The sequence below is a fragment of the Mauremys mutica genome, chromosome 6, assembly GCF_020497125.1.
Source record: "Mauremys mutica isolate MM-2020 ecotype Southern chromosome 6, ASM2049712v1, whole genome shotgun sequence".
Lineage (NCBI taxonomy): Eukaryota > Metazoa > Chordata > Testudines > Geoemydidae > Mauremys > Mauremys mutica.
In genome coordinates, this window is record NC_059077.1 from 51,180,654 (window position 1) to 51,201,090 (window position 20,437).

A 20,437-nucleotide genomic window follows, 5' to 3' on the forward strand; every position below is an offset into this window, starting at 1 on the left:
CCTCACTCTTCCTGACTGGAGATTATTTTAAACTTTTTTATTTTAAACATTATTAGTTTTGTTTATTCAGTATGTCCCTTTTTCTTCTTTGGTTTGCAAGCAAGCAAAGGGTAAACATTTATCACCAAAGCAGAGGTGAGAGCTGAAGGCAGAAATGACATGGAAACCACAGGATTTTTCAACCACATAGGCCATTTCTTTTTCACCATTTGCTGACTTGTAATTTACTATTAATATTGTATGATTTTGTCAACAATGCTTATACTAATAGTCCTCCAGACCTGAAAAGTGGTCCTGTTATGCCTCAATAGAATCCATCTAGCTTCATTTGGACTCAGTGCAGGTGTAAGGGCCCATCTGCATAACAAGTCCTGGTTCAAACTCAGACCAAACCATGGCTTCCATTCTGCAAACACTTATGCACCTGCTTAGCTTTACACATATTCACACTGATAGTGCTATTGAAATCAAAGGCAAAATTCCCAATGACTTCTGTGGGGCTAGGATTTCACCCAAAGAGTTTAATGGGACTACTAAAATGTGAAAATGTATTCAGGTGTTTGTAGAATCTGGGCTTCATATTGTAGTCATAAACTTATTTTCAGCCTGTCAAAATCTCTTTGTGAAAAAGGTGAGAAAGAAATAAAGGTCATGACTAAAGATTTTTTTATCTGGTGAAAAGTATTATGGCAGTCTGTGTAATTATGTGAACATGAGCCTGAAATATTACAATCTTCTTTACTTACTAATTTAGGGTTTGTTTTTTTCATCTAACACAGGTTTTACAATTTGTCCCCATAGGTTCTTTACAGAAATTAGAAAGTTCTTTCTGAAAATTAAGTTAAGCAAATGTTACAAACAGTTGGAATCAATACTTTCTCTTACAAAAGACACCTTGAGGAATAGAGTGAAAAAAATCTCTGAATGCTTCTATGTTTGGTAAAAAACAATATAAATAAGAAAAACATTTTTTAAAATAGACCAACGAATAAACATTTAGAATAAGAATGCTCACCCCAGGTGCTAGAGAATATGATAATATAACACAAGCAATTCCTACCAGAATTTTTTGTTGTTTTAAATAAATAACTTTCTTTGATTTCTTTACAATAAGGAACTTAGAAAGCCATTGTTACTGAGCTCTTTGTTGACTGAGAGGGAGCTGTAGTAACTTAAAGTCAGGGGCTATATATCAATACAATGAGTGTACAAGACTATTATATTCTGTTTTACCAGACAGCACTTCAGGTGATATAAACAAGTTATGAGGACAAATTGTATGCTTCACAACAGAATCTTGAACTTCCGGCTAAAGCTTCAACACCGTCATCATTCATTATCCTGGGTATTCAAGGTTTAGTTGGTATTATTGCATTGTCAAACAGATATTTGTTTTTCTGTTTTTCCCTAGAGCTACACCAAGGTTTTTACCAGCCCTCTGATCTCTACTAAACTAGCACCTCCAAGCCCACAAGCTTCAGATGATTGTAAACACAGTGCAGTTTGTCATCTAAGTTCACAATAAAAACAGAGGTAAGTTATGAGCCTATCAGGTACCAAGACACCAGGGAATTTCCCAAGCACAGGAGTCAGCAGATCTGCTGCAGAAAAATGCTGAGTACAAACATACTGGACTTTCCCATCAGTGCTTTCATCTACTAGGTGGATGGTGTGGGGTTATTTCCCTTTCCTGTTCCTTCCTCCCTGTAACTAGCAGGACACAGGAATTCTTAGGGACAACATTTGAAGGCCTGGCTGGAATAGAGGGGAACAGTTATGAAGGTTTCTTTTGTAACTTTTTCCTGATTAATGAGTAATGCCATCAGCTGTCCACATAGCCAGAGGACATGGACACAATAGTGGGGATTTTGTAAGTAGTCAATTATACTATACTTTAGGTAGCATTTTATAAAGCATAGGCCTAACTCTGCTCCCACTGAGTTTAAAGTGAGTTTTATTAAATGACTTCAATGAAAGCACATGTAGACCATTCCTAAAGGCTTTTGAAAATCCCACTGATTATGTGCAATCTGATACATGAGTTTTGTGGGGACAATGTCTTACTAGATGATCATCTATAACTAACCAGTAGATCTAAAACCAATAGTTTGGAAATCACTGGACCTGATTCTAGGATCACTTAAAATAGTGTAAATAGGAAGCAGGCTCACCAAAGTGAATTGAGTTATACTGGTGTAAATAGGGCATAAGGACTTGATCCAAAGTCCTTTGAATCTTTCTACTGAATTCCAGTGAACTTTGAATAAGGTGATACATAAGTTGCCAGGCCCACCGTATCAGGGCCTCCTAAACTTATACAATCTATGAATCCTTGATGACATTAATGTATAAACAGAGACAGGTGGATTTTTCAGGAGATACTCAGAATTATTTCTTCTGATTGTGGATTCATACTATGGCTAAGATTATAAAGGAGCATCTTGTGTGAACAAGTTTTTATACTAGCTTTTAACAAATTTCTTATCAGAGGAAATTTTTCAGGCATAGTCACTGTCCAAAAAGAATTTTTGTGTTTGAGCAAAATTCCTTCATGCATAGGTTAATAGGATGGTAATGAAAAAAATATACTTTTCCCATTTCCAAAAATTCTGATTGGGCTTTTCAAAGGCAATTAAGGAAGTCAGAACCCAACTCCTATTGAAATTTATTCACTTACTTATTTGCTACATTTGAAAATAGAATTGATTTTGATTTTCTGACCATTTGCAACAGGCACATTGGAGTCAACGAAGCAAGTGATTTCAGAAAGATATATGCATTGCACATGCCAGGATTGTTATGGAGGTGTTCATTTTTTTATATAGAGATTTAGAGAAAGCTGTCAGGCTTTGATTGTTGCTTCTTCATATGGGCCCCTTCTGACTCCTTTATTCTCCCCCAAATAATGTTTATTTGAATGTTTTATAATCCTGAACACTCTGGTCCTGAGATGCAAAATATACTCCACAACCTAGGAAATTTTAAATAGATGTCTGAGAAGTGGATTCCCAGACTACTTGGGACTTCTTTTGGCCTGGCAACATTTTGGTGCTCTTCTCTCTAGTTGGGATATAAAACTTGAAGCCAGCACCATTTTTGTTTGTTCTTTTTTCTTTATGTTAAACAGTGTCCTTCCTGGCTTCTCTGGGATTGCTGCTGGGAAGCAAGTGCCCAGTCTTGGGATACCCAGTGCACTCTGCTGATTTTAATGGAGCCACTGGTGCAGCTCTTGCAAAGAATGCACACCAGTACTTCAGCTGAATGTGCACTCCTTAAAGTGAGCATACAACTGAAGGAGTGTGCTTTCCATACAGGTGCAAGTGTCATGCTCAAAGAAATAGTCCTGTGCTTCAAAAACCCAGGCAATCTAGTACATGAAATGCCCAGTGTTCATTTAATGTTATGGTTTCACCAGCTGAAAGAAAATAAATCAGGAAATGAAAAAGCTAAAAGTTCCTACAGTAATATTGGCTTGTCCACAACGCAGATAGGATCTGTAGTGCCATCTATTCTTCTTTGTTGTTCTGTTTATATAGTAGCTTGATATAAATATTTCTCCTCACTAGTAACAATATTTTAATTAATTATTATTATTTTATGAATTGTCATTAGAATCCTGCCATCTACTCCCAGAGTGGCTGTAAAGATACTCTTATACCCCTTTCATGCACAAGGTCACTACAAAATTTTCAACATTAGTTGGCTGTAGATAATCTGGCAAAACCCAAGTAAAAATTCATTTATAGAGTGACATCATCGTGTGCCTGTCAACCAGTACATCATAACCATTGTGTTTACTCAACAAGGGCTGAATGAGTAAAAAGCTTTTCTTTCTTTCTTTCTTTCTTTCTTTCTTTCCCCTTCCAAATAAGTTTATTTTCTGTCCAAAACTGAAGCAGCCAATATGACATTTTTAAATTATAAATGTTGTCAGGAATATGTGTGCAAATAATGAATAATATGACCCCATAAATCATAGTGAACTATTTTATTATTATTATTTATCATTTATATTTACTTTATATTACCCTGAAGTCCCCAGCCAGGATTGGGTGCTATACAAACACTTAGTAAGACATGATCCTTATCTCAAAGCACTTACAATCTAGTGAGTATATTTTTCATTAGTCCATTGTGTGACTGTGACTTAGGTGCAGTTATGTTAGAAATAAGAATATGAAAAAAAATACTCCTTCTTCTCATAACAGTCTGGTCCTTGGGTGGATTTGAAGGTTCCATTATGTAGAAATAAGTGCATGATGTAAAATATTTTCAGGACTATCCATTTGAATGTTTACATTAATTTGCTTAATTGATTGTGGCAAGCAAGCACAAAAGTAGTGGTGAGCATGGCTGGAGTAATCAGGTTTTACTGGCACTAATATTCCATGCAAAACATATTTCAAAATCCCATGTATTCTTTCTTGCAGAAACCAAATTTGAAATCAGTACATACAAGTATTCCTGCTAGATGTGCTTGAACTCTGACCTATACAGGGAACTGAAATAAGGCCTGTGAAGGTATAAGGCTAACATTTGACTTAGATCATAGGCCAGCAGCTGTCTGTCTGGCTGATTAGCTCTGCCCACTGCACCTGGGAAAAAACCTGCAGTTTAACTGGATAATCCTAATAAGAGGAGGAACAGGAAGTGGTATTGGGGAGCTGCAATACCTGCCAGAGGCTGGAATTACTGCTGGGTGGAAGTGCTCTACCAAACAAAAATGTTGTTTTTTTCACAATCTGCTGATGCATACTCTATGACAATCACTGGGCTAGCAAAGTAATTGGGGAGAACATAAATGTAGGAAACAGGAAGTAAGGGGTAGTTTAGGAGAGGCTCAGATGGATGCTTGGCAGAAAGCTCAGTGAGTGAGGGCTATAGGGAAGTGTGCCCTTGCTGTAAGCCTGATGCTCTATGTAAGAGGGGGCTAAATACACACCTTGGTGAAAGATAAACAGTTTTGTGTGTGTTTGTGACTATGAAACTGCCTCAGCTGGTCAGGTAGTACACTTCTTCAAGTAGCAGCAGGTGCCCTGTGATGGGATGGGAGGGAGGAATCTAAATTTGTAAATCATAGATGATTCCTTTGCTAACTACTTGCTTAACTCAAAAAACAGGAGAAATCCAGAGGGAAGAAGGTGAAATACTGAATTAAGTGTTAAAAGACTACTTTCATTTCTTCAGTTTTTTTTCTTTTTTACTTTTGGTTTTGAGCATCATAGAGAATGCATTGATGACTAATTAAGCTTTCCCTAGACAGCCACATTTGACAAACTGTTTTTCCCCTTTCTAAAGAAATGATTGCTCATGAAGTGGGATTTCTTTAAACCCTCACAGTTCTAGTTTGGCTGTTCTTAGCAAAGTCAGTTTCTCTAAAGCAAACTGAAAAACAAACATGAGTTTTTCATATATGGTCAATGGAGCCTTTAAAAGAAACAATGCTAGCTGCTTTTCTGCATGCATTTTAAATTGCTGCCTATCTAATCCAGGGGTAGGCAACCTATGGCACGGGTGCCGAAGGCGGCACGCGAGCTGATTTTCAGCGGCCCTCACACTGTCCAGGGGCTCTGCATTTTAATTTAATTTTAAATGAAGCTTCTTAAACATTTTAAAAACCTTATTTACTTTACATACAACAATAGTTTAGTTATATATTATAGACTTATAGAAAGAGACCTTCTAAACACATTAAAATTATTACTGGCATGCGAAAAATTAAATTAGAGTGAATAAATGAAGACTCAGCACAGCACTTCTGAAAGGTTGCCGACCCCTGATCTAATCTAAGGTAAATCATTGCAGAATTTTCATCAAAAAATTTCTGTTGGAAAATACTGTTCTAATGAAAATGCAATTTCTCACATTTTATTGTTTGTGGGGTTTTTTGACCAAAAATTCCCACACTCCATGCAGAATATTTTAACTGGAAAATCTTTCATTTTAGAACATTTCATTTTGAAATTTTATTAATAATTTTATTATTTTTACTTTATTTCGTCAGTCATTTTAATTTCAGAAATTTTCAGAGTTTCCATTTCATAGTAAATTTTGAAAACATTTGTGAAGTAGAATGAAAACAAACTTCAAAATGTCAATGTCCCATGAAACAAATTCAGTTTGAACTAGCTTTGATCCTGATATCTAATGCCTGATCCAAAACTCATTGAAGTCAATGGAAAGACTCCCATTAACATCCTGTTTTGTGAGTTGAAATGCAGGGCCATATGTTTTTTGTTATGAAATATAAATAAGTGGCCAGATGGTCATTACTAAATTCTTCATCACACCTTGGAAAGCCAGTTTATTACAGTGTGCTGGTCTTCTATTAGCATAAGAACCTAGCAGTGGTCATTTCTGACAAAATTATAAGTAACAAAATTACTTGTTTTTTTTTTTTCCTTTTTTGAGGCAAGCTCCAGTTTTTAGTTACATATTCTTATGTTTCTAGAGTCACCCTACTTTCTGAACATGAACCTTTTATGTCTACATTTCAGGAACTTGTTGAAGCTGAGGTGATTATTGTCTTTGCAACAGCCCAGGGTATCAATCTAACTAATGAGGCCATATAATTGCTCCTTTCAAGGTTTCATGATGACATGAACATCACAGAAATTGCCACTCTAGGGGTACTCAAAGGTGCCGGTTGTGGAGAGAAGTCTGTACAAATAATTCCTGTCTGACTTTTCCATTTGTACTGACTCTGCTCAGATTGCCACTCAAAGCCTGTTTTTGCTACTCAACACTACAGCTTTAGAAAATCAAGCTGTCTTCTTCCTACTTCCTGAACGACATTAATCGTGAAAACTGAAGTGGTTTTTAGTGATCTAAGTGGTGGTGATGACAGATGAAACAAAATCATGATTTTTTTTTCAAATGTGAGAAGTACACTTTAAAATGAAAGCAACAAATCATTTAACTGATAAATTTAGCAAAGAGAAAGCAGAAATGATACAAAGTCTTTCACATGTGGAATATATGTTCTATTTTTTAACATTCTAGAGGCAGATTCCAATTGTTTATATCTTCTAGAAATACTATTTTTTTTACTGAAATACTTTCCTTTCTTAAATCCATTGAGATTATGATTTGATAAAATTTGGCATTCCTTTGAAGTCTCTTAAATTGCAATTGTCTTTCTTGTAAATGAGATCTTTCCATTTAAATTTCTGTAGATACATAATTTCAGGAACTAGTCTGAGCTTTTCATAGTCTTACAATGTTTTCTTATATTCATATTTGAGAAATAAGGAAACTGAACTGCACAAATAGGTCAAGAGTGCACAGCATACTGCTTCAAACAAAACGCCAAAGCATCTAGTAATGTCACATAAATATTAAGCAATCTAAAAACTGTGAAAACACTTTCACAGAATAGAACACTATGCTGGGTAAGTAATACAGAGCTGCTAGTTTTCATATACATTGCCAAATCTCTGAATAAGTCATTTTGTTATTCCTCTTAGGTTTCCTCTTCATCCTTATGAGGCAATAACGGTTGTTTTTCCATTTAGGGCTCCTTGTTTATCTTATTGTGTTTAATTTATCTGCATTTTTGAAGGTTTTACATTATTTGTTCTTGGTATATCTATGCTGGCTACTAGTGATTACCCCTTCATCCTCGGGTATTCACAAATTGAATATTTTGTACATTACTCTAGTAGTTTCCCAGGTATTGAAGTCAGGCTGACTGGCCTATAGTTCCCAGCACCTCCTTTTCTTTTAAAGATGGGTACTATGATAGCCCTTGGCCAGTCTGCTGGGACCTCTCCTGTCATCCAGGAGTTTGTAAATATTATTGCCAGTTGCTCTGAGATTTTTTTCAGCTACTTCCTTCGGTACCATCAGGTGAATAGCTTCTGGGCCCCTGGATTTGAATTACCTTATATACTCGTTCATTAGCTTGTTTGTTTATAAGCTGACCCCTTCCCAAGATGGTTAGGTAAAAATAGCAAAAACTGTATCACCCTTTTATAAGCCGACCCTATATCTAAGGGGTTGGCAAAGTTTGGCTCCCAGCCATCACAGTAAGCTGCTGGCAGGTCGGGGCATTTTATTTACCTGGACCGTCTGCAGGCATGGAGCCCCTCAGCTCCCTGTGGCTGCAGTTTGCCGTTCCCAGCCAATGGGAGCTGCAGGAAGTGGCGCCACTTCCCGCAGCTCCCATTGGCTGGGAACAGCAAACCGCGGCCACAGGGAGCTGAGGGGCTCCAAGTAAACAAAATGGCAATGTATTGGATATTCAATGATTCCATAAAGTTTAAAATCATCAGATTTCAGTGTAGACCTGTTTGTAAGCCGACCCCCACTCTTTGATGCATCACTTTTTTACCAAAAATATTCAGCTTATGAACGAGTATAGAGGGTAATTCAAATTGGTCAGAAGATCTGTGATCTTTACTTATCCTGATCAGCATCTCTTCCTCTTTGCCTGTGGTAACTATGGTAAAGCACAAACATCTTTATGGTTTAGTTCACATGCAGAAAAAAAACACAATAACAATAGAGACAATGACAACATCTGCCACTACTCCTTCCCCTTTTAAATCTTAACCACTTCCAACAGGATTAGTGCTTTATAACAGCATCTAAGTACAATTAGCATGGCCAACAGTCAAAAAAACAAATGGCTGAATAGCCCTTCCCTCAAGCAAGTCTTCCTACAGTTGTTGAGAGATTGAGTGCTCCCGATTAGAGAGGTTCATAAGCAAGCGTGAATAGTGAAGATAAAAACATTGCACAATGAGTGTATTAGGAGTTGGCCACTCCACTCCACAGCACAAACCCAACCGTAAGGTGATTATCCAGTGGACATGCCATGTTATAATTATCTTTAATGTGTGTAATGTCACATGAGCAACCAGCCAATGACCTTTGGCTAGAGGGGAAGAAAACCCTCACAAAACTATGTAGTCCCATGTACCTTGCTTGCTGGCCACCAGGGCCAGTATGCACTTGGATGATATCAGGCTGCATGTACAGAATTTGTAAACCAGACTTGTCCTGAGCCTGCTTAGGATGAATCACTCCCCTTTATCCTCACAAACATTATGGGCTATGCAGCAGGTTATACAATTGGCGTTAGCCACATTAGCATCTAGATGGGTGAATACACAGTGCTAATCAGCTTTCAGCCTACTGAATGTGCACTCAACAACCATTCGGCAGCTACTGAGCTTGTAATTGATTTTCCTTTTTCCAGCGTCATTGATGTAAGGGTACAGTTTCATGAGACAATTTAGATGTGGATATGTGGGATCTTTCAAAATAACAGTTGGCACATATACTGTATTCGCCAGAAAAAAGTATTGTTCTGTAAAGTACCTTCTTCTCCCTTCAAATATGGCTCTGACCCTGGCATCCTGAATGTTTCCAGTGTTTCCCATGTTTGTATTCATGAATCTGACTCTGTGGTCCACTAAGCCTTTCAGAATGATTGAATAGTTCACATACTCACTTGCCCCTTGTGATGAGGCTACTGATGGCCCCTGCACAGTTCAGGAACTACATCCTCTGAAATCCAGTTATTACTTCTGGAACTCTTCTTATGGTAATCTCCTGTGGGTAGATCACAGTGTTAGTAGCCTCAATAATGTGCACAACTATGACCCCAACAGTAGACTTTCCAACCCCAAAGAGGTTTGCAATGGATCTATAGTTGTCTGATGTTTCCAGCATCCACAGGGCAACAGCAACCAGCTTCTGAAGCAGTATAGCTTCCCTGAATCAAGTATTCTGTTGCTAGAGGTTTGGTGCAAGCTCTTCGAACAGCTCCACAAAGCTCTTTCTTTATTTGGAAATTCTGAAGCAACTGTTGGTCAATATAAGAATGTCCATATAGGGTCAGACCTATGGTCCATCTAGTTCAATATCCTGTCTTCTTACTGTGGCCAATGCCAGAGGCTTCAGATGGAATGAACAGAAGGGGGCAATATTGAATGATCCATCCTTTATCATCCAGTCCCAGCATCTAGTAGTCACCCAGAACACGAGGTTGCATCCCTGACCATTTTGGTTAATAGCCATTGACGGACCTATCCTCTATGCACTTGTCAATTTTTTTTTAACTCAGTTATAGTTTTGGCTTTCACAACATCCCCTGACAATGAATTCCATGGAGTGATTGTGTTTTCTGAAAAGTGCTTCCTTTTTTTTTTTTAATGTTAAACCTGCTGTCTTAATTTCATCGGGTGACCCCTGAGTCTTGTGTTATGTGAAGGGTTAAATAACACTTTCTCCATAGTATTCATGATTTTATAGATCTCTATCATATTGTCCTTTAGTCATCCCTTTTCCAAGCTGAAGAGTCTCATTCTTCCTAATCTATTCTCATATAGAAGCTATTCCATATCTGCAATCATTTTTATGTCCTTCTCTGTACTTTTTCCAGCTCTAACATATCTTCTTTTTTCAGATGGGGTGACTAAAACTGCACACAGTATTCAAGGTGTGGGGCATATCATGGATTTACATAGTGGCATTATGATATTTTCTGTCTTATTATCTATCCCTTTCCTAATGGATCCTAATATTGTTTGTTTTTTTGATTGCTGTCGCACATTGAGCAAATGGTTTCAGAGGACTGTCCACAGTGACTTGGGTGGTAACAGCTAACTTGGACCCCATCATTTTGTATGTATAATTGGGGTTAAGTTTTCCAATGTGCATTACTTTCTGTTTATCAACATTGAATTTCATCTGCTGTTTTTTTGCCCAATCACTGAGTTTTGTGAGATCCCTTTGTAACTTTTCATGGTCTGCTTTGGACTTAACTATCTTGAGAAATTTTGCCACCTCACCATTTAGTCCTTTTTCCAGATCATTTATGAATATATGAAAAGTACTGGTCAAAATACAGATCATTTGGGCAACCTGCTATTTACCTCTCTCCATTCTGAAAAATTATCATTTATTCCTACCCTTTGTGTCCTGTTTTTTAACCAGTTAGTGATCCATGAGAGTATCTTTCCTCTTATCTCAGCATTAACTTGAACTCACATAGTTTGTGGTTTGATATCCTTCAGCGTCAGTCTTGAAAATGATATAAAGCCATTCTTAATCTTCAACAATGGGCCATAACTATTTAGTTTTGCAAAGTGTGTAATGTGATAGATATTGTGCAAGATTTGTCAATACTATGTTTATATAAAAGTCAGAATTGAATGGAAACATAATATAAATGCTGAGCTCCGATGAATAAAAAGTGTTTGTTTCATTGTAGGATGCCACCCATTTTTATCACCGATAACATAAGAAAAGGAGGTGGATATTTTGCTACCCAAACTATTCATGGAGCAGAATATGGGATTCAAGTAACATTTTAGATGTAGCAAGTACTGGATTTTTTAGCAGTAAATGGTTTAAAATTGAAATCTGAAAAGCATCCAGGGTGAGGAGCTAGCTTTAACATTTGAACTCTAAAGCACTGTGAAAAAAGAATATGAAGGAAGAAGACAAGAATTGTTTATTCATGTGTGAAGTGGTTGAAGTGAAACTCAAACTTTTGACATGCTCTGTTTAAGAGCCAGTTTCTAATCCCAGAAGTACAGCAAGCTAGAGAACCTGCTATTCCACTTGCGTGCATAAGCAGATTTTTCTTTTTTCTTTTTTTCTGGTTTTTTGAGACACAGGATGTCTGCACATCTAAGATTAGAAACTGGCCTTTAGACTCTTTCAGAGAGGATCTGCTCATTGCCAGTTGTTGCATATGTAGGAGATCAGTTAATCCTTGTGGTTTATGCCCCACAGGAACTATTTGTTTTACATTACTACTAATTGTAAATACTGGGACTGGTTCACAGATTCCCACTGACTCCACAGGCTGGGGACTGGTCCACGCTCTCTAATTTCATCCTTTCCATTATCCATCGGAACCTGTTTATAAAATCCCAGTGGTGTTACTTTCATTTGTTCTTCTACTGCTCACTAGAGATCTTATTGTGATCCACATACTCTTACATGGAAGACGACAGCATTAGAAAAGCCTAAATTGCATTGGGGAAAAAGAACACTCAGATTATAAATAATTATTATATTGTGGTAGCACCTAGAGGCCTCAGCCAAGTCAGGTCCTATTGAGCTAGACGCTGCACAATTATGCAGGAAATGACAAGCCCCGCCCCAGAGACCTTACAGTCCAAAAGAGAAGGCAGAACCAATGTGGAACAAGCCAGGCAGAAGGGGTGGGAGAGAGGATAGAATAATAAGGTGACTTACTGTAGACTAGCTGTGTGCGCAATTCATAGGTGCAATCAGCTATTCAGTAAGTAATCACAGTTCACTACATCCCTAGCCATTATTCAATGACCTGTAGTTATCACGGGAGACGTCAAGACTTTGTGGATTTTAATTTGCTCTCCTTTCCTTCTCTCTCTCAGATATATACTGTCTCTAAATGAAAATTTGGAATCTAAGTTTTTGCTTCCTGTCACAAAAAACAATCAAGTTTGGCAAGATTTCGCTTTTATATACCCATGCTGTTACAGAACTGAATATATCATCGCTGATGAACAATATGACTGGCTATTATTATGGTCTAATACATTCACTGATATGTTTGTTTTATAATATACTAAATGTTCACAAAGGATATGTCAATGGGCACAGATATAGATAGGATATATGGAGATTGATGAAAAATAAAAATAAGGTGTTGAGAAACTATTGGGTCTATGTTCTGCCTATAAATAAGATGAAGATAGAATACAGATCTTTTTCAGATCTCTGAAACTATTTGGTTTGGCATTTGAGGTAAAGATTTTAGATGATTCCTATCTGATCTAGACTGACTCACCCATTCTATATCTATTTTACTGGAATTGGGTACCATTGTGCCATAAACTTGTATGAGTAAATGGCCTGACAGCAAAAAAGCTCTTAGCCTGCCTTTTAATGGTACTTTGAAAAGCCAAGAAAACCAAAGGCCACCATTTTCAGCCTTTTTATTTTTGTTTTTGTTTTCACAGAAGATTCACAGTCTTCACTGGAGAAACAGAATGAGCCGATACTGTTTTATTGGTTTGATTTGGAAATGGAAGCCATTCCTCAGCCCAGATTTTGTTGATTGTCTCAGTTATTTATTTTGAGGGGGTGGGGCAAAAATGTTGTTTGCTGCCTTGCTGGCCAGGAGTAACAGCTGGTATTTTCTATCCTTGAAAGGAATGCCAAGGATAGAGCTACGTGGGAAACTGGTGGTGCAAAAGACTCAGAAATCTGTCTGAGCAGCTGTCACTGCTATGTGCATAGTGCAAATATGCAAAATGTTGCTTTGAGTTGCCAAAGCCTTCAGTGATTTTGGCAGCTTATAGTTATAATACTGGATGTTCTGTGGATGGCAACAGCAGTAGCGGTGTCATGTCTCTTTTCGGTGCGTAGGAAGATGCTGAGTCTTTCATTTCAGTGCATGTGTTTACTGAGGCATTGCCAGTGGGACGGCAGAGGCAAGACTGTAGCATCAATATGCTTCACTGGCTTCAGATATGGTTTGTTTTTTTAAATTAATTTATTTTGCAGTCAACTGATGATTGGCTGCTTCATCTTCAGTTATCTCCACAGGGCCATGTGGAAGAGACACAAGAAGGATCTGAGAAGAAGTGTAATTTGGATAGAGGTGCAAATGGAACAAAATGTGGGGTTTGTTTCCATGCAGGAATTTTTAAAGTAAGACACCACTGTATAGAAGTTTCTTTTTTTAATTTAGAGTGTGAGTGTAATTTTAATAAAATGAGATTAAGGGTGAACTCCTGGCAGTATTGAAGACAATGGGAGATTTGCCATTGACTTCCAAGGGCAGAATTTAACCCTGAGAAATAAGTAAACAAAATGCAGGCAAGATCCTTTGTGCAGGTTGGACAATGCAGCTCTACACTGATTGGTAACACTTATGCCAGTACTTATGAAAATGAAGTTGAGAGTCATGTCCAGCTGTTTGGTGACTGTCATTTTTTCATGTGCAGGGACTAGGTTGAGACTAGCACGTTCCTTTTAAGGCATGGGTGGGTGGATTGGTGCACCTTGACACCATCAGTTGCAGGATTGGAGCCAAAGGTCTTCAAAAGTACACAAAATAAAAACCAAAACACTAGACCGGTGAACTTAACCAATTTACGTCCCACTGAAAGTTAGCCTGCGTAGAATAGCTTTATACTGCAAGAGCCTGTATTTTTCCCTGATCCACATCAGTCCTATTCTAATGCATACAAAAGGAACTTCTGGGACTCATGCTTTTACAAATACAACCTACTAGACAAAGCACTTTTCCTATCAATCACTAAACATCCAAAGTAAAGTGGAACTCTGAGAAAAAAACAGCGTGGGTACATAAGAGAGAAATTTTGCCAGACAAGCTTGATTGCTTTTTTTGAAAGAGGATTACACAATTAGAATAGCAAGTGGTAGTGGAATTTAGCAAAGCACTTCATGAAATCTTACTCTCAAAAATAATTCAGATTGCCTTGGAGAGGAACACTGACATGTGGACTGAACACTGGCTGAAGGAACATCAACAAAGAGTAATCATAAACTGCAATATGTTGATTTGGGAGAAGGTATTTAGTCAGGTAACACAGGGATCAATGTTAGGTCAGGTCATTGAAAACCTCTGTTCAATGTGCAGCAGCAGTGAAAAAAGCAAACAAAATGAATATGGAATGGGGTGGAGAATAATTCAGAAAATATTATGCCATTATATCAATCGGATTCACCCTCACCGGAACTACTGTGTATAGTTCTGCACACCCTAACTCAAAAAAGGATATTGCAGAATTCGAAGTGGTTCAGGTATGGATGACAAGAAGGATTAGGTGTATAGAAAAACTCTCATATGAAGAGAGATTGAAAAGATATGGATTGTTGACTTGAAAGAGGAGCTAAATTAGATAACATATGATAAAACTACACTCTGCTAATTACTGCATGAACTACAGTGTAGAAGATCCATTAGAAATGTATCAGTTGTAATCTTGTTTTCTAATTTTCCATCTCAGGGAAAAAAGAAAAGATATATATATATATATATATATATATATATAAGTGATATGCAAAGCATCCACTGTAGTTAAAAATGAAGATAGTGTATGTATTAGGTACAAATAATTTTGTTATACATTTGTGGATTATCCATTGATACCTGAATACAGTGCCTAAAGAAAGCTCAGTTCAGTCTGATCAATACCCTCTTTCAGTGGAGTGGAAGGATGGTATTGTATGTATATCAGAGGACTATGAAACAAGTGATCTTTATTCATGGCTCTGCCATGGATCCTTATTCACAACTACTTTGTGTTTCTGGGAAAGTTGCCTAGGGCTAAATTTTCAAAAGTGGCTCTAATTTTCAATGCCTCAATTTGTGGGTGCCCAGCTTGAGGTACCCCAAACTAATGGTCTTTTTTTTTAAATGCTGGTCCGAACCTTCCTGCGCTGCAATTTTCTCCTCTGTAAAATGAGGACAATAAGATTTATCTGACAGGAGTTTTGTGAGGCTTAATCCGTTCATCACACATTTTGAGATTCTGGATGAGGGTGTCATAAGAGATTGAAACATTCTATTACTAAGGTGGGCAAATACAGAAAGGTACATGGTTCCTTCTTATTTATAGGATTTGGACATTGTACGGTTTGAACTTTTTTGAACAGATTTATCATGTCCTTTCAAATACTCCTGTCAGAAATACTCAGTTTCAGAAGTTTTTAATCTGGGTATGTGTGTGTGTGGGGGGGAATTATCGGGATCTTATCTCCCCCTCAATGTGCTCATACAACTCCCATTAGCGTTAATGGGAATTTTGCTCTAATCAAAGCTAGACTTGACCTCTTTTTGTCTCTACTTTCCATTTTGGAGAGACATTTTCAGCCTACAAGTTATTACAAATATAACAACAAATGGCTGTGTTAAAAACCAGCACCAAACATTAAAAACAAATTATGTCCTCAAAAACAGAGGAGTGCATATTACCTATTTTGAGGGCATAATTTGTTTTTAATGTGTTTTAAACAGTGAGATTTATTTTGTGTGTGAGAGAGTGCGTGCACACATGGGTGAGACTTATTTTCATATCAGTAATGTTACCAGACCTCAATGAAAATATATTTTTAAAGTACTCTGTATAAAGGGTCTTGCATAAATTCAATCTCTCCTTAGGTAAGCCAGGCTATCATAAAGAGAATTAAATGATTTCCTTTAGGCACTTATAAAGGATAACTGCTGGACTCTTAGCTTCACAGAATTCCAGTGCTTACCTTTTAAAGATGTAGTTTAATGTATCATAGTTCCTTCTTTGCAATTACTTTTATTATTTCCCTTATCTCAGTGCTTCTCATCCTTTTCCAAATCAGGATCCCTTTTTCTACACCAGGACCCACTTCCCATCCAGGTGAGATTTTGCTAGGATTCCTCCTCCCTTCTAATTTAGAATTATAGGAAAGGCAGAGTTAATTGTAACCCGTTGACTAATGTCAATGACCCCCAGGTTGAGATCTTATTTTATGGCTTTAAAAAGATCAGGCTAACTGGAGTGAGGAAGAGAAATTGTGGAGCCCATCTCTCCCAGCTGTCAGAAAATAGTCAGAAAGAGGGTGGCAGACACTTCCAATCATGGGAAGAGGGTTGTGGGTGGGAGGAGAAGTCCTTTCTTATATCATCCATAAGCAGGGAGGGGAATAAAGAGAAAGGGCTGTTTCATTTTTTCCTCCCAAAAACTGTTGGGATATTGGTGGAAGCTTCATATTTGTTAGACACCTGGTAGTTATGGTTGATGTGAAAGATGGAACTTTCCAGTCAGGCCTCTGGACAGTGTCATGGTCCCTTACCCCCTAGATTTTGTTTTTAAAAGGTTAAAATTCAAGAAATGAAACAACTGTGCTCCCCCATGAGCTATCAATATCCAGTGAGGTGATAAATGAATTACAAAAGCAATTCCAGTCATGCTAAAACAGTCCAAACCCCATGTTGTTTGTTCATGCTAATTCTTTCAATATGCCATTCTGCCTGCAAGGGAAAATTTATCACTTGAGCATGGGTAATATTACATAGTTTGAAAAATTCTTGTTTTGCTGGATATTAAAATGGCATGAAAAACTGCAATCCTTTTGAAGCATCTATTGAATCAAACCATAGTTTATGAACTTCCCCTCCAGAAATGCAAGAGGATTGGAGCAAAGCTCAGTGAAAACTGGGGACGGAGCATGGAAAGGGGTGGGGAATAGCAATTGCACAGCATGCTTTCTTCCATGGAGGGGAAGGGAAGTTTTTCCAGAAGGAGCATGCAGGGATACAAAGAGACCTGAATTGTCTGTGGCATTCTTCTTTCCTATCAGAATGGCTAGTCACACAAAGGGGATTATGTAGCATGGGAAACTACAAACATAGGAACCACTGTAGTGGAGGGAAGGGGCAGACAACACTGTAGAGAAATTATCACACTGCAAGTTATTTCTTCCTTCCCCATAAATTTCAGCCTCAGAGGTTGTGCCACCCACCTGGTCTATAAGCTTTTTGAATGAACAATGAGTCCCTGTAAGGCATCTGAGGGATTGTGCAGTAAGGCACTATACTTTACAAGATACTAGCAAATACACTAGAAAATACACTGCACAATCCTGCAGTGGCAGGGAAATTGGCCAGATGATCTAGCCAAACTTTGCAATCTCTAATTTTGATGAATCTAGGAAACAATTTGGCTCTTCCTTCAGGGTTGGGGGGGGGGGTATTTTTGTTTTGTTTTTAATAATGGAAATCTGTACTGTTAAGTACTGTATATTTTACATTGGAGTTGAAACTGAACATAATGCAGTCCACTTAGGGCTTTATTAACTAAACCAATATGACTTTTACTGATGAGTAGAACAAGGTCTTCACAAAAAAGAAACCAGACCTATAATTCTGACTTAAATAATTTAGGAAAGAGAAAAATGCTGAAAGTGGAGAATGTCATGTAAAGACAAATGAAAACAACCCCCCTGTAAAGTCTATAGCAGAAATCATAGTATTTATATCACATGCCACTACCCACCACCTGTCTCCCCCCCCCCCCCAAAAAAACCCCAACAACCATTCTTTAAAAAGCTGTGGATGGAGAAAAAGAAATAAAGATCCAAAATGAAGAGAAAACCACTGATGAACAATTCCTTCTTTTTTTAATTTTAACCAAAATATGGTGGTAATAAAATGATCTTTCCTTTATTTTGTCTAAATATACTTTGCTGTGCAGTTTTAGGAAAACCAGATGATGATTTTGAGTAAATATCAGGAAGAAAAAGGGGATAAAAACCTCAAACTTGACCATGGTACATTCATCAGCAGATCAGATTTTCTGCAATCATTAGCTCTTGTGCTAACAGTCTGTGAATAGTGTCTTATGCATAGATGCTATTTTTGGAAGCTAAACATTAGAAATAACAGTTTGGTTTTCAGTCTTTATAAACAGGATTATGTAATTTCCTACAACTACTAAAATGGATAATGAATATAGTCTTCAAGCATTTCCTCATTCCTGTGCTTAAATAAACTAAACAGGAGGCAGTGATTTAAGGGTGCTAATTTTAATCTTGTGGAAACATAAAAGGCTGAACTAAAGGGCAGGTTTTAGTGGACTATTTGATAGTCAGATTATTCATGTGGTCAGTTGAACTACAATATGCTAGTAGGATGGTATAAAAGATCTGAAAACGTCAGCATTATCCCTTTTTATAATGTGGTTACTCATCATAGTTTTATTTCTATAAGAGCTGGCTTGAATTCTATGGTTCCTAGGGGAGAGTGGGTGAGTGGCAGCTTTCACTGTCCCAAATGCGTCTATAATTGATGGAGAAAGGTCTTCATGGACTGCACTACAAACACCCAAAATTTTTAGCTCAACTTCTCTCCTCCCCTCCCTAGCAAACACTATAGATATTTATTGAACTGTTGTACTTTTTTACTCCACACACATCTTATTTTTATATCTTCTTGATAAAATGTACTGTATTTCATATGATATAAAATGAAAAGCTGTGATGTGTCTGTCATATCATTTATCAACGAGAGATGGGAGATAAATTGATTTGATCAAGAGTTGTTAGTGATAGATGGTTGAAGGTATGTTGAAGTTCAGTTTTCTTCCTATTTCGTAGAATCTCTTTTTGCTGAAAGTATCTTGTTATTGTCCATATTGTGCTCAGTGCTGTCCAAGATCCTGATTGCTTCTTGCTATATGTAATAATGTAATGATTTCCAGAACCTGAGCCGAGAATGGCTGTTTTTATCTTTTCTTTTCACATTTACTGTTATGTATTGAAATTCTCCAGTTATGTGAGTAGTTAACTGGAGATAATGTATACCCATAACATCTATGAATAGGATTAACAGCTTCTTTGGCAAAGTCACTCCCCAGCCAGCACGTTGCCTTGTGGCTAGGAACGGCATTGTAGGGTTTCATCCTCTGTAGTCCTGTCACTCAGGTCTGCTAATGCAGTGGGGGTCCCAAACATTTTAGTAAGGCAACCCACCAACAGTATTTGTCTTTTTTTGTGATCCCCCTCCCCCGGGTCCAGATTTGTTTGGGGGTGGGGGTGCCAAAATGATAGTCCAGTATCTTTCTTCTCTCTCCCTCTTGATGGAGGGGCAGCTGGACCAAATTTCAATGAGTGGCATTGTGACCTGGCACAAAGGTCACATAGCCGATGAGGTTTGGACTGCCAATCTGGGTGATGCTGCTACCCCATGTTCCAGATCTCAATGGCCAGAGGTGACCCCATGTGCCAGGTTACACAGGCCAGAGCAGGGATGCAGGCCCAGTCCCACTGGACAGGAGCCGCTGCTGCAGAGTGAATGCAGGATGAGCTCACTCTTCCTTTTTCCTCTCCAGGGCCTCCCTTCCACATCAGGCCTGCGACCACCTGGAACCTTCCCACAACTCACTGGTGATTTCAGCACTCATTGTTTGGGAAACATTGCACTAATGATCCCCTTTTCACCTTGCAACTCAGCCCTCCAGCCAGGTAACCTTTGGTCTCACCCCTTTCAGGGTAAACCAGGGTTTTCACCCAGTAGCCCCAGGCCCTCATACTGTGTTGACAGTCCTGGGCCAGGCCTAATAGCCCTTCTGGCCCCTTGTGCCTATAGTCTTCTGGCTACTTCTCCTGGTGAGGCTGTAGGGGAACCCAGTCCCTCTTTCTACCCTGTGTACCAATCCAGACACCCTTGCCGCAAGCGGTTAAGGTTTGTCTGGTGTGACCTCTTGTTTCTTCCCTGGACGACTACCCACAATGTGTCTATCATCACTTCAGGGTGCTCATATTCTCAGCAGGGGTCTGTCCTGGGGCCTAGACCCTAGACTCAATCCTCGAGGTAACAAAGAAAGAGAAATTAAATTTAAAAAGAGAGAGAGAGAGTGGCTCCAGTTTCTTTGTCTTAACCAGCTCCTCCTGCCTCCTTACTACTCTGCATTCACAGTAAATCTAA

General features: G+C 38.1%; 1 long non-coding RNA gene across 1 annotated transcript; it reads left to right on the forward strand.

Moving 5' to 3' along the window:
- The first annotated feature begins 506 nt into the window (after positions 1-506).
- LOC123372202 lies at positions 507-19,969 on the forward strand. The gene is made up of 3 exons (XR_006580167.1): positions 507-631; positions 1,412-1,533; positions 19,842-19,969. It is a non-coding gene; the product is annotated as an uncharacterized LOC123372202 (long non-coding RNA).
- Positions 19,970-20,437: the final 468 nt, after the last annotated feature.